The sequence below is a fragment of the Pituophis catenifer genome, unplaced genomic scaffold (assembly GCF_029215685.1).
Source record: "Pituophis catenifer annectens isolate HBS135680 unplaced genomic scaffold, rPitCat1.0.hap2 SCAF_7, whole genome shotgun sequence".
Lineage (NCBI taxonomy): Eukaryota > Metazoa > Chordata > Lepidosauria > Squamata > Colubridae > Pituophis > Pituophis catenifer.
This window is the reverse complement of record NW_027256887.1, coordinates 44,504,060-44,516,636: the sequence shown is the minus strand read 5'-3', so window position 1 is coordinate 44,516,636 and position 12,577 is coordinate 44,504,060. Positions and strand designations below refer to the sequence as shown.

At 37.9% G+C, this 12,577-nt stretch overlaps 1 protein-coding gene across 1 annotated transcript in view; it reads right to left on the bottom strand.

The window, feature by feature from the left end:
* RAB3IP (RAB3A interacting protein) overlaps positions 1-8,477 on the bottom strand; it is a 43,242-nt gene extending 34,765 nt beyond the window's left edge. The window contains exon 1 of the mRNA XM_070946679.1: positions 8,367-8,477. The gene's annotated coding sequence lies outside the window, so the exon portion shown is untranslated. The remainder of the gene's footprint in view (positions 1-8,366) is intronic.
* Positions 8,478-12,577: the final 4,100 nt, after the last annotated feature.

The window sequence follows — 12,577 nt, the reverse complement described above, 5'->3', positions numbered from 1 at the left end:
TCTTTTGGCAAGTCATTAAGGTCACCTGGAGGTTTATCTGTGTCATCAGGGTCACCTGAGTGGCGCAAATTGGTGTGGAGCTTTCTTGGAACTGTTGAAAGGACTATGTTGTAGATTGGATATAGATGATATCGTATCTCTCCCCCTCTGTTGAGAGAGGGCTGTTCAATTTTGACACCGATAGCTCTTTAACCCCTCCTTCAACCAGTGATCCTCTCTGTCCAAAATATGGACTTTGTTCTCTTCAAAAGAGTGGCCTGTGTCTTTTAAATGCAGATGGACTGATGAATCTAGTCCTGATGTGTTTGTTCTCCTATGTTGTGTCATGTGTTTAATGAAGTGGTTGTTTCGTTTCCCCAATGTACAGAGCTGCACATGGCTCACTGCATTGTACTGCATATACCACGTTGCTCAGTTTCTGTCTGGGTGTTTTATCCTTGGGGTGGACAAGCTTCTGTCTTAGTGTATTCTTGGGTTTGAAGTGTGCACATAACATACATGCAGAGCACATTCTCTACAGCAACCAACACCCAGATAAGCAAGGATTAACACCAGACAAACAATCAAGCAGAAATTAATGCGCTAATCAAGGAGAAAATCACATCCCCACCAAAACTGGCATGGCAAGTGATTGTATAGCAAGGAGCAACCCCAAACTCACTAGCACTGATATTTTATTTAGTAGGTAATGTCCCAAAAGTGCTTTTTTTCAAGAGGCAACTGGACTTTCTGGGATTTTTATGGAAGATGTTTGGCTTCTCATGCTTTTGCTTCAGAGCTGAAGAAGCTTCTTGGATGAGAAGCGAAACATCTTCAAAGAAAAACCAGAAAGTCCAGTTGTCTCTTGAAAAAAAGCATCTTTGGGACAACCATGACCTGGATGACTGAGAATCTCCATAGACATCTAGTCAGTAATGAAATATCTGCAAGCAAACAACAAAACTCAGAAAGCACCAAGGACTCCACTGTTTATTTTTCATGTCTGCCTGAATGTTTTTTCTCCAGGAATGTTGAAAAACCTAGTATTAGATGCATGTAAACCTACTATTCTTCGCATCTGGTTATACTTCTATGTTCAGACTTGGCATAAGCAAATATCTTTGGGAATCAGCAGGGCTTACCATTAATTCCTCCCACAAAGAAAACCCCCTACAAATTAGTGATCTGATTTATTTAACTGCCCTTCTTCCTATAATGTTATTCTAGTATTTATTCAATGACACTGCACAGCTACCAAGAGTTGTTTGGAATAGTTAGTGCCTGTTGATACAAGCATCCACAGAATCCAGTAGTTTCACCAAAAAAGATTAACATCGTAAAATGATGATGTAAGCACCATCCCTCATGTACCTGTGATGTCACAGCACATGTACAACAATAATAGTCCTCCTCTAAACCTAGGTGCATCTTATGGTCAGATGCGTCTTATAGTGCGAAAAATACAGTATGTAGAGATTCCAGCTCATGTTTACTTGGGAGCTAAATTAGAAAGTAAAGTCTTCCTCAATTGAAGGTGATTGTTATATCCTGGTGATTATTTACGTACCTCCATGTTGTTTTCTTCGCAACAGTATGAAATGATCACTGCCTTCTTTTGTGGTATAAGAGCAGAAGTGTTAAGTATGAACAATTTTAAGCATATACTACAGAATGTAAATCCACAAATCTTTCCAAATATCTATTTATTGTTTACATAATTCAAAATTAAGATGTTAAACTATATTTTACAATCTTCCATATGCATGAGTATGAGAGTATGTATTTATAGGACTTATAAACCACCTCACTGAAAAGGCTCCAGGCAGTAAATAACTTTTCTATACTTTTCTCTTTCTATAAATTATTATTATTATTTAACTCTTAGACCAGAATGCAATCAGAAACAGCAATAAAAAGCATGAAAACAGTCATGACTGAAACTTAACACCACTTATTCATCTTCGTCCTCACAAATATACAGTATTCAAACAGGATCTGTGGCTGAATAGCAGAATTTTACAATATTATACTGTATTTTTTGGAGGATACGATATTCCGGAGTATAAGATGCACATCAGTTTTTGGGGAGGGGAAAAAAAAAATTCTGCTCTATTTTAGACCTGTTCCAGGCTGTTGAGATTGTCACAGCACATCACCACTGATCGCTGCCTCTGCACGTCATGTTTTCGGCCTCTGCACGTTGCGCTTTCAGCCTCCACACGCCCCGTTTTGGGCCTCCGCACATCGTGTTTTCAGGTGGTGGTGATCGGCGGTGGCAGTGGCAGCAATCCCTACTGCCTGGAACCAGCCAAAAATGCAATGCGCAGAGGCCAAAAACGTGGTGTTTGGAGGCCAAAAATGCGATGCACAGAGGCTGAGAACGCAACGTACAGAGGCAATCAGTGGCGATGTGCTGGGGTGATCCCTGCAGCCTGGAACATGTCAAAAACAGGCCATGTGGAGGCCAAAAATGCGATGCACGGAGGCCGAAAACGTGGGGCGCAGAGGCAGCAATGTGCTGTGGCAATCCTCACAGCCTGGAACAGGTCTAAAATGGGGTGTGCAGAGGCCGAAAATGTAACGTGTGGAGGCCGAAAATGGCCGAAGGGTGGGGGGTGATGGGTGGGCGGGGCTTCGGCAATATTCGCTGTATAAGATGCAAAGATATTTCCACCGACTTTTAGGGGAGGGAAGTGCATATTATACTCCGAAAAATATGGTATATCACTTTAGAGACACTTGTCCACCAGTAAATATATAAAATTCATCAAGGTGACATACATTTTTTTCAGTCTTAGTAAAGACTGAGGTAAACACTAGAATAAAACTTACCATCATAAGAGAATACATCCAATATGCCAACCTCCTCTGCTTCACATTGGCTTAATCTTTGGAAGTGACTTATGACAGTTTTTCACACTTATAACCATTGCAGCATCCTCATAGTCATGTGATCAAAATTCAGATGCTTGGCAACCGGTTCATATTTATGACGGTTGCAGTGTCCCAGGGTCATGTGATCACCTTTTGTGACCTTCTGACAAGTAAAGTCACTGGGGAAGCCAGATTCACTTAACAACTGAAGTGATTCACTTAACAACCGTGGCAAGAAATATCATAAAATGAGGCAAAACTCACTTAACCGTTTCACTTAGTAACAGTAATTTGGGGCTTAATTGTGGTCATAAATCAAGGTCTGTATCTCTGACCTTTAAACTGCTGATGGTAAGACACTGACAGACTCTGGTGAATTCCCAGTGATATTTAGAATAAATAAATATGCAGACACAGTTAGTGGAGAAGTATTAAGGACCAATAAACACTTGCAAGAAAAGAAAGTAACAAAAATTCAGGGGAAATGCCATAAGTCAGTTTTTTCCTTACGGTGTTTTTCCACCAAGCAGATCTATCTTTATCAGATATTATTAATGGAAGCAACCTAGTTGGAGTCAGGTTAAACTTCAGCCAAGCAAATAGAATTACAATACTTGTCAGATTTCCTTCGTTCGAAGACCAGCAACTAGTTTCAGAGCCACATTCCTGATACATCTAAGTATCAAGGAAAAAAAACCATTAAAAATCCCAACTACACTTTTTTTTACAAGGGGCAAAGAATGAAAATAGTGCAATTCCCCCCCCCAAAAAGTTTTATAACTTTTTGTGGCAGTGGGAATTTTAAAATCTTAAAATCACTGCTGCATTCTTTTAGGTTACGACAAAGGCATGTTAATTAACTTGAGCTATTTTCTTTTTACAGGATTGGACCACCACTCCTAGATTTAAAGCATTTCATTTGTTTTATGGCCTGATTATTTTAACCCAAACAGACACACACAATGCTATTGAAGAGGACCATCCCTTTTGTTTTTTGGTGATTTTTCATTGTAGTGACAGGCTAGAGAAATCTTTTGCTATAAATGTAAGTGAATAGCCTGGAATACAAGCTTTGCAGAAAATTTTATGGTAAAGGCGAATACTTTAAAAGGATTAAAAAATACTTTTAAACATTTAAAAATTAATTTTCTTCTGGCATAAAGACATGATATAAATCCAAAAATAAGAAAAAGAAATAAGTTACAGTGCAGAGTTATCATAGTTGTTATCTTTGAAAACAACTAAAAGTTCAACTAGTAGCTTGATATTGTCTTATAAGATCTAAAATGTATTCCTCAAACTTACATGTTTCAAAGTATTGATTATAACTTGGATCATTCTAAAACAGGGAATGATGGGAATTGTAGCCAATATATCGGGGGAATTCCAAGTTAGGTTCTTTTAAAGCCAAATATCTCCCCCTTGTAAAAAGTCAATGTAATAGTTTTATTAATTTTGAGGGATATAATTTATTCTTTTTTTGCAATGTTAATAATATTTAAAGGATATTGCCAACCATTAGAAAAGAACTACTATTTGTTAAAAACTAAGGGCTTTTTGTTTGAATAAATTATTTCCCCTTCAGTTATTCTGTATTTGCTAACAAATGTCCCTAGATTTTTTTTCCTGCCCCAAGTAAGCCCTACATTTTTTAATTTAGACATCAAGTTTATATTAAGACCAAGCTAAGAATAAAGAGTAAAGATTACATACAGATTTGAATGTGCCTCAGGAACCCAAACAACATGGATTACTTACACAGTATTACCAACAAGTTGTCCTTCAAGCACTAAAACTGAATATGTTGACTCTACTTAGTGAGTTTAACATCTGCTACCTCTTTTAATAAAGATTAATATCAGACCAAAAATAGTAAATATTTGTCATATACAGCAATGATTAAACTGCCAATCTCCTGATTTTCAACTGAAGACAAAGTCCAAAGGACAACTAAAAATCAGTATTACCTCTAAATGACTTACCTTTCTTAACACATAGTAGTTCTTCAACTTTGTTAACATAGCAGTTACTTAGTTCAACAATGCAGCTGTTAAAAATAGTTCCTGCAATCAAATAGGTGCCTATATAATCAAAAGAGCAGAACAATGAGGAATGAAGACTAATGGAACAGTTGATCATAAATATTATACCACAGTGAAGGATTAGCTTCTTTTAAAAGTTGAAAATAAATTTGGCAAAATAAATAACTATATACGGTATGTGTTGAAGAGAGCCAGTTTGTTGGTTAAGTCACAAAGCTAGGAACTGGGAAATGTATGTTCTAGGACTGCCTTGGATACACAGCCTACTGAGTGACTTTGGCCAGTCACTCTGTCTTAAGCCTTAGTAAGAAGGAAAGTGCAAACCACTTCTGAAAAAGTTGCCAAGAAAATTGTAGACTAGCAGATTCAAGCCTGATCTAAAGACATATTAAAAAGTCCTCATAAAAACTGTGTAATCAGCAAACTTTATTTAGGATGGAATCTAAGGAAATGAAAGATTCAGGCAAAATTGACATTGGGGTCTACTCCAATTGAACTTCCACCTTTACCAACTCAGCAAGCCATCTGCAATTAGTTGCCTGATGGGTTTTATTACAGCTACAGACAAAAATACAAGACAGAAATATTAACAGCATCAATTATTTATAATATTCTTCAGGTTGTCCAGGAATATTCCTAATCAAAGGCAATACTTACAATTTTATAAGAAGTACAGTAAGGGAGAGCGTGGACCAATCTTTTAGTGAACCACTGAATCACAAGGATAGATTCCAGCACTGTGGAAGATATTCCTAAACCTGCCTTCCAACAGCACTGAAGGAACATTGGATTGATTAATACTCTCAAATATGGGGGAAGATTGAATAGTTCAGATAATTTTTAAATTAAAAGCATTTTTGCCTATTACAATATTTACAAAATATCCAATAATTTGCAGAGCAGATATCAAGTCCTGGCTGTCTATTAACCACATGCTTTGTTTGATGATAGCCCTATTTGTTTTACAATAGGTGGCAAGACTTCACTAAACCATTTTCTCTTCAATGTCACCCTGGCATCTGGATGTCATATTATTAGGAAATTTTAAGGTTCTTAGAGCCTGATGGTCATATTAATTCATGTTTGGTTTCTATATCTAATAAGCTCCCTATTTAATTAAGGGCAAGACTGGAGACCAGAAGGTTATTGAAATAATTGCCTCAAAAATGTTTATTGGATTCTGAAGACTATATATAATTTTGATTATAAATGTATTTTAATATTAATTACAAATCACCCTGATGGGATAATAACCTGAAAAAACTGAAATAAGTAATTGCAGCAAAAAAATATTTTATAGTAGGGGTTTGCAACATTTGGGGGAGGAAGGGAAGGAGTAAAGTCTAGAATTGGACTTTAAACAACATATTGAAGTCTACACTGATAAAGGATGGTCAGGATAAAAACTTTTATCAATTTAAATGATTTATGTTTAAATTAAAGTTAAATAATGTGATTACTTTTCAGTAGTGCACTTAACAACATCCCTACCTGCCACTTTACTATTTGTAATTGACATGCTTTGGAGGCCACTGGAGCCCATATGAAAAGCTTTCTGGAAATACTTGCAGTTTGATTTCTCAGCTTTCTAAACAATGTGCGTCACTGTGATATTCACTGAAACATTTCAGAACAGCCTCAAAATATTAAAAGGCATCTAATTTATATAATGCCAAGGCCTTTTCCTTGTACCTAGTCAAAATATTTTCTCTATTGAGAAAAAAAATGTTAGAATTCTCTTCCACAAGTATTGTCCCTTTAAATAGGAAAAGGCATCAGCTGCAAATTATATAGACCTTTATTAAAGGTCTTTATTAAAAAGCTTTATTAAAAGCATGACTACAGTGAATTATTTATCCTTATTCTCAAATGTTAATTTAATCATACAAGAATTCTGCAACTGACATGTACAATGTGCACAAAACATATGTGAAGTGAATGATATAAAATAATATATGATTGTATTTAACTTTTGCCAACAATCCCCTTTTATATATAAAAAATTAAGCTCAGGTATCGATGGCTTTCAAATGCATTATTAATTTTCCATTATTTATCAGATGTAATTTTACAAGAGCTAACTTCAATATTTTTAAAATAATCCACAATCTATTAATTTCAATGAAGAATTAAATACACAATTTCTATCAAAAGCTTCATTAAAGACTTTCAATTAAATCCTGAAGTAACATATACTCCATTGTTCCTTCAACCAATTTAACCTCAGTGATATAATACTATTATTACTTTAAATCTGTAGTATTTACAATACTGGTAATCTCCAGTTAATATTAACCTGTTACTAAAAACAGATGAAGTCCAGACAAATTATTCTCCACCATCGCAACCAACACTCTAGTTTAATAAAAGTTAAGTTTACCAGTTCAGGGAGGCAAAGCACTCAAGTTTCAGACATTGGGAAAATAGAAGAGATTCTGCGAGGCCAGACATAATTGCTTAGAAGGCGCAAGCTTTGTACGTTTATGGTCTGTATATTTTCAGGCATCTAGGTTATTGTAGTTCTGGCTTTCTGACAAACAAAATAAACATTTTCAGAATGGCTGCGTTAATCTCTGGGGAAAAACAAGAGTGCTACAGCATCTTGAAAAAACGATCAGCTTTATCAAAATCCACTTCCGTGAATGTTGCAAACTATCAGTTCAAATGTGCAAATTCTGTGCTGGAGAGAGTTAACTGTGAATTGAGGGAACCTGAGAAATATCCTAGAGTCGACTAACGAGAGCAAAGCAGCAGATTGCTTGATGACTCTGAAAATAAGCAAGCGCAATGGATGCTGGATGCTCAGGCCCCAGCAGGAGATTCTGAATGTTGAAATGCACGGTAAATACCGAGTTATCGAATAAGCCGGAAATACCAATATACTATTATCCATATATTTATATCCTCCGTTTATCGCAGTATTTCCCTTCTCCCGTACGAATTAAAAGCATCATACTGAATAGCTGTTAAAGACACTTCAAAATGATCTCTGGCGTCAGCCCATCTGCAAAACTGGATATAATCTTAAATGCCTGTGTATGTGTTTGTGGAAGGAACCATTGCCGGGCGCAGGTGAGCAAAGAGACCCAAACCTAGGCACTCAAGTGACCTTGCACATGCGCTGGGTCAGGGTGACGCCTGAAACACCCGAGTAAGGAGAGAGAGAGAGAGAGAGAGAGAGAAACTGCGATTGCCGTGGGATTGGAAAAAACACGCGGTTCCGTTAATCGCAGGCGGCCACGGCGGCGGCACAAGGGACGACGCAAAAGAAAAAGCTGAAGCGCATCTTTCTGCAACCCGGTGCCCTCATCTGGGTCGAACTACAACTCCCAGAATCTCCAACCACCTTAACCAGAGGTAATGGTAGTTGCAATCCAATGCCACTGGATGTCACGACTCCTCCGGAGCGACAGCTTTTGAGTGACTCCAGAAGGAGGAGAAGGAGGAGGAAAACCTAGCAGCGGGACTTACCTGCGGAGGCGAGCAATGCCACCCCTCCCAGCCGCAGGCGACGAGTCAGCAACAGCTCGCACTTCTTCTCCCGCTCCGGCTGCGAGACCCGATCCTGAACACCAGCAGCGGAGACACAACGGGGCGCGGCTGCGCATGCGTTTAAAAGCACAACAACCTCGATCAAGGCGGAACTGGAGTCCGCCTATGCCAGGTAGGACTTCTGGGGTGGAGCGGAGAGCTGCGCGGCTCCCCCTAGAGGATGTGACTCTCCACTGCATGCTGTGAGCTGCTTTTTCGCGGAGAAGCGAGAAAAGTACCAGAATCGGAGCTGGAAACTAATCCCTCTGAGGTCTAAAAAAATACTGCAAATGGTCTTTCACTTGGACTCGTCCTGAGCCGTATTTTCTAGAGAGAGAAGCGAAATTATGACATCTGCAAACTGTATTGTCATCATTCCAGCCATATTTCCAGCTTCCAGTGTGTTTTTTTAAAGCCGCTAAAGTGGCCCATGCGAGGCTTCCTCCCACCTCCGAAAAAAATGCTCTAAAATACGATTTTTTAATTCAGGGGACAGAAATCGCCTGAGGCTGAGCAGGATTATTCCTCAACAAGTGTCGCTCAACAGTTTCAGGACCATTAGAGTCCATTCCGCAATAGAGATTTGTAAAACTTTTCTTATAGCTAAGTAAATGATGGTCTTAGGGTCTTTGGCTAAAAAGATTTTTGTGCATGTTGTGCATAAAAAGGACTTGGCTGGCGTCTTGATTCTTTTGACCACATCCTGTGACACTCCTGAGTATGAAGCCCTATGATGCCTCAGTCATGAATGATGCTGTTCCAAAAGTTTTAATGGGGATCAAATTAATGAAAATGATCAGTGAGTCACCTGACTTTCTTTCCCTTTCTCACCAACATCACTGTTGGCGAGAAAAACAATCACCAAACATTCTCCTTAAAGTGGGCAAGGTTGCTTTGATCACTGGGCACTGCCCTCCATATCAACTTTGGCTTCTGCTATTGGAAATCCTGGATACCTGGTTTCCACAGAGGCATCTGCTTACAAAATGCCAGATTGGCTTTTTGGGCACAAGGCAATTTAGACCTACTGATGATTCTGAAATCAGATTTATTTGAGACCGAAGAGAGAGGTACTTGGTTTAGCAGCCATTGCTCTAAACTATTTTGGATTTTGATATTTCTACTTTATAGAATTTCATTATACTCCTTTCATCTTTGCTCTCCTTTGAACAAGTTACAATCTTTTTTAGTATCCTTTAGTATACCAATTTAGGGTTGGAATCTCCTACTGAGTGCAGAGATCTTTTGGGAAATTTTTATTTCCCAATAAAAGGCATTGCGGGCCAGGCCTTCTGGCCTGTAGGCCTTGAGTTTGATACCCCTGCAATGCCTCTGCCAGAGAAAACAGAGCTGGGGGGGCGCCACACCTTGGGGGCGCGTCCCTCCCAGGCTCTGTTTTCAGCCAGGATGGCCTCCTGTAATCCTCTGCCAGTGAAAAAAAAAGCTTGGATGCCATTGTGGCCAAAAACGGAGCCTGGGTGGGCCACGCACAGGTCCCCCAGGCTCTGTTTTCGCTGGCAGAGGCTGCAGGAGGCCATCCCTGCTGAAACAGAGTCTTTTTTTTTTTATTGAAAAAGTTTTTCAAATCAAAGAGCCTTGATAGTACAGGGGTTTAGTGCACCCTGTTATTAACACAGCTGCCTGTAATTTCTGCTGGTTCGAATCTCTCCAAGGCTCAAGGTTGACTCAGCCTTCCATCCTTTCTAAGGTAGGTGAAATGAGGACCCAGTTTGTGGGGGCAATAAGCTGACTTTGTATAAAATATACAAAAGAATGAAGGCTATTGCTTAACGCATTGTAAGCCGCCCTGAGTCTCCGGAGAAGGGCGGCATATAAATCAAATAAAAAAAAAAAAATACAAATTTTCCCCCTTTTCCCCCCCCTCCTCCCTAACCCCCCTCACCCCCCCCTTCCCCTTTGACTTCTTCATAATAAAACCCAAATTCATAACAGATTATATCATGCTTTACTATCCACTTACTCCATCTCTATATACTGACTCTTTCTTTCTAATAAAATTATCATACCCCCCTTATACTATGCTATAATATGCATTTCAAAGTGACATTCTATTATAACAATGTCTAATAACTCCTGATTTAACATAATAATATTATTATATCTCCCAATTTAACAATTTCCGCTCGTGATCTACCCTTTTACTACCCCCCATACGATATAACATTTCAAAGCATACTTCCACTCTAAAACTATTCAATAAATCCTAATTTAACACTTATTCAATTCAACTACCCATTTCCTTCCCCCCCTTCATTACATATATTCACATCTAAACATAATATCCCTTTTCTTTAAACTAAACAATCCATAACCTAACCTATCTCCACCCACTTTCCTACAAAATTACCATAATTATTCTTAGTATCTTTATTCTTCTGCCCACTCCCCTAGAAGAATATTCCCTTATGTAAATAAAATCCTAAAAGAAAAAAAAACTTTAAGCTTGTAATCCATATAACATCTTCTGTAATATCCTTCAACTGGATGATAAACTCCATCAACCATGTTAGGGTAACATCGCATCCTTATTCCAGCAGTATTTTCAGAATCTTCAATTACCATCTGCCCCCATCAGTAACAAATATCTTCATATTGGAAGAAAGAAAAAAAAAACCCCGACAACCACCCAAGTGACTTTATAATTATATTCCGTATAATGTTTATGGAGGTGTCTTTTATCCAGATTATTAATTCCAACCATCATAATAGGGTAACAACCAGATCTTCTGCGTGCCCCAATCCAGTAAATCTCTTGCCATATAACTCAACATACACGTAATATATTTATCCGGAAATCCAAAAAACAAACAAGATGTTTCCAACCATTTGATTTAAGGCCTTTTTCACATCCCAAAATAATTCAGCACTGCAGAGATCTGCCCTATCCTCAGGATAAAATAAACCAATACTTTGCCAATTATCTTTTCATATATTCAGTCCTCTCATAAGTAACTGGCATTACACTGTTGTTTAGTTTAAAAGTTTTTATGTTTGTGAGACCTACTTCTTCTTTTCTTGACTTTTTGTGGGTTGGATCTCCATCCTAAATTCCTTTCTGTAGATTGTGTGTCAACTATTTGGTTTTGCTGATGTATAACTTAATCCTGTTGGGTTTGCTTTTGTGGCTGAGATCTTTCTGGTTCTGTAAATTGTATATCAACTGGTTGACTTCCATGCTGGTTTGTGGCTTGACAAATCATTGCAATAGGATCCGGAACCGCCTCTCTTATATTAAATAATCCAGCTGAGACCTCTGAAAGAGAATCCAAAAGCGGCTCATCTGTGGAGACCTCTTTAACTTGTTGTTTCTTCATTGTCTCCATCTCCTTCTGCTTTTCTTGAATTTCTGTCTCTTGTTGATTTTGCTTTTTAAGTACCTTATGATAAAATTCTTCCGCTTTTTCAACAGTATTTAACTGATATCTTATTCCTTGATATCTCAGTATTATACCCACTGGGACATCCCACCTGAATAGAATATTTTGTCTTCTTAACTCAGTCACCAAGAGTCCAAATTTCTTTCTATCTCTTACCATCTTAGGCGGCAATTCCTTATATAGCCAAATTTTTCTCCCATTCAGTTGTAAAGTAGAATTAAAAGATTTTTGCACAATATCATTTCTTATCTCTTTATCTGTAAAGTAAATCACCACATCTCTAGGCAGTTGCCTTTGTTTTGCAATCCAGGAATTCACTCTATAAGCCTTATTAATTTTACTGAATACCTCCTCAGGGTGAACCTTTAGGATCCCAGCCAAAACTTGAGCAGATGTTTTTCTTAAGTCATCACTGTTATTTTCCTGTAAGCCTCTGATTCTGATCGCAAATTCTGTAATCCTGTATTGCAGCATTACAACCTCTCTTTCAATTCCTTGCTTTATATCTTCTGCATTATAAGTCTCGTGACCAGCTTCCTCTTTAGACTTTAGTTCTGAGCTATTATCTCGAATATTTATTAAGTCCTTTTCAATTCTTAATATTTTATTATCCAAATTATCAATTTTCTCCATTTAGACTCTAGCAATTTAATATTTGTATCCAACTTTATAACAACTTCTGAAAAACCATTAGTCACTGTTACAAACTTTTGTTGCAAATTGTCATACTTTTGTTGTATCATTTCTTTAATT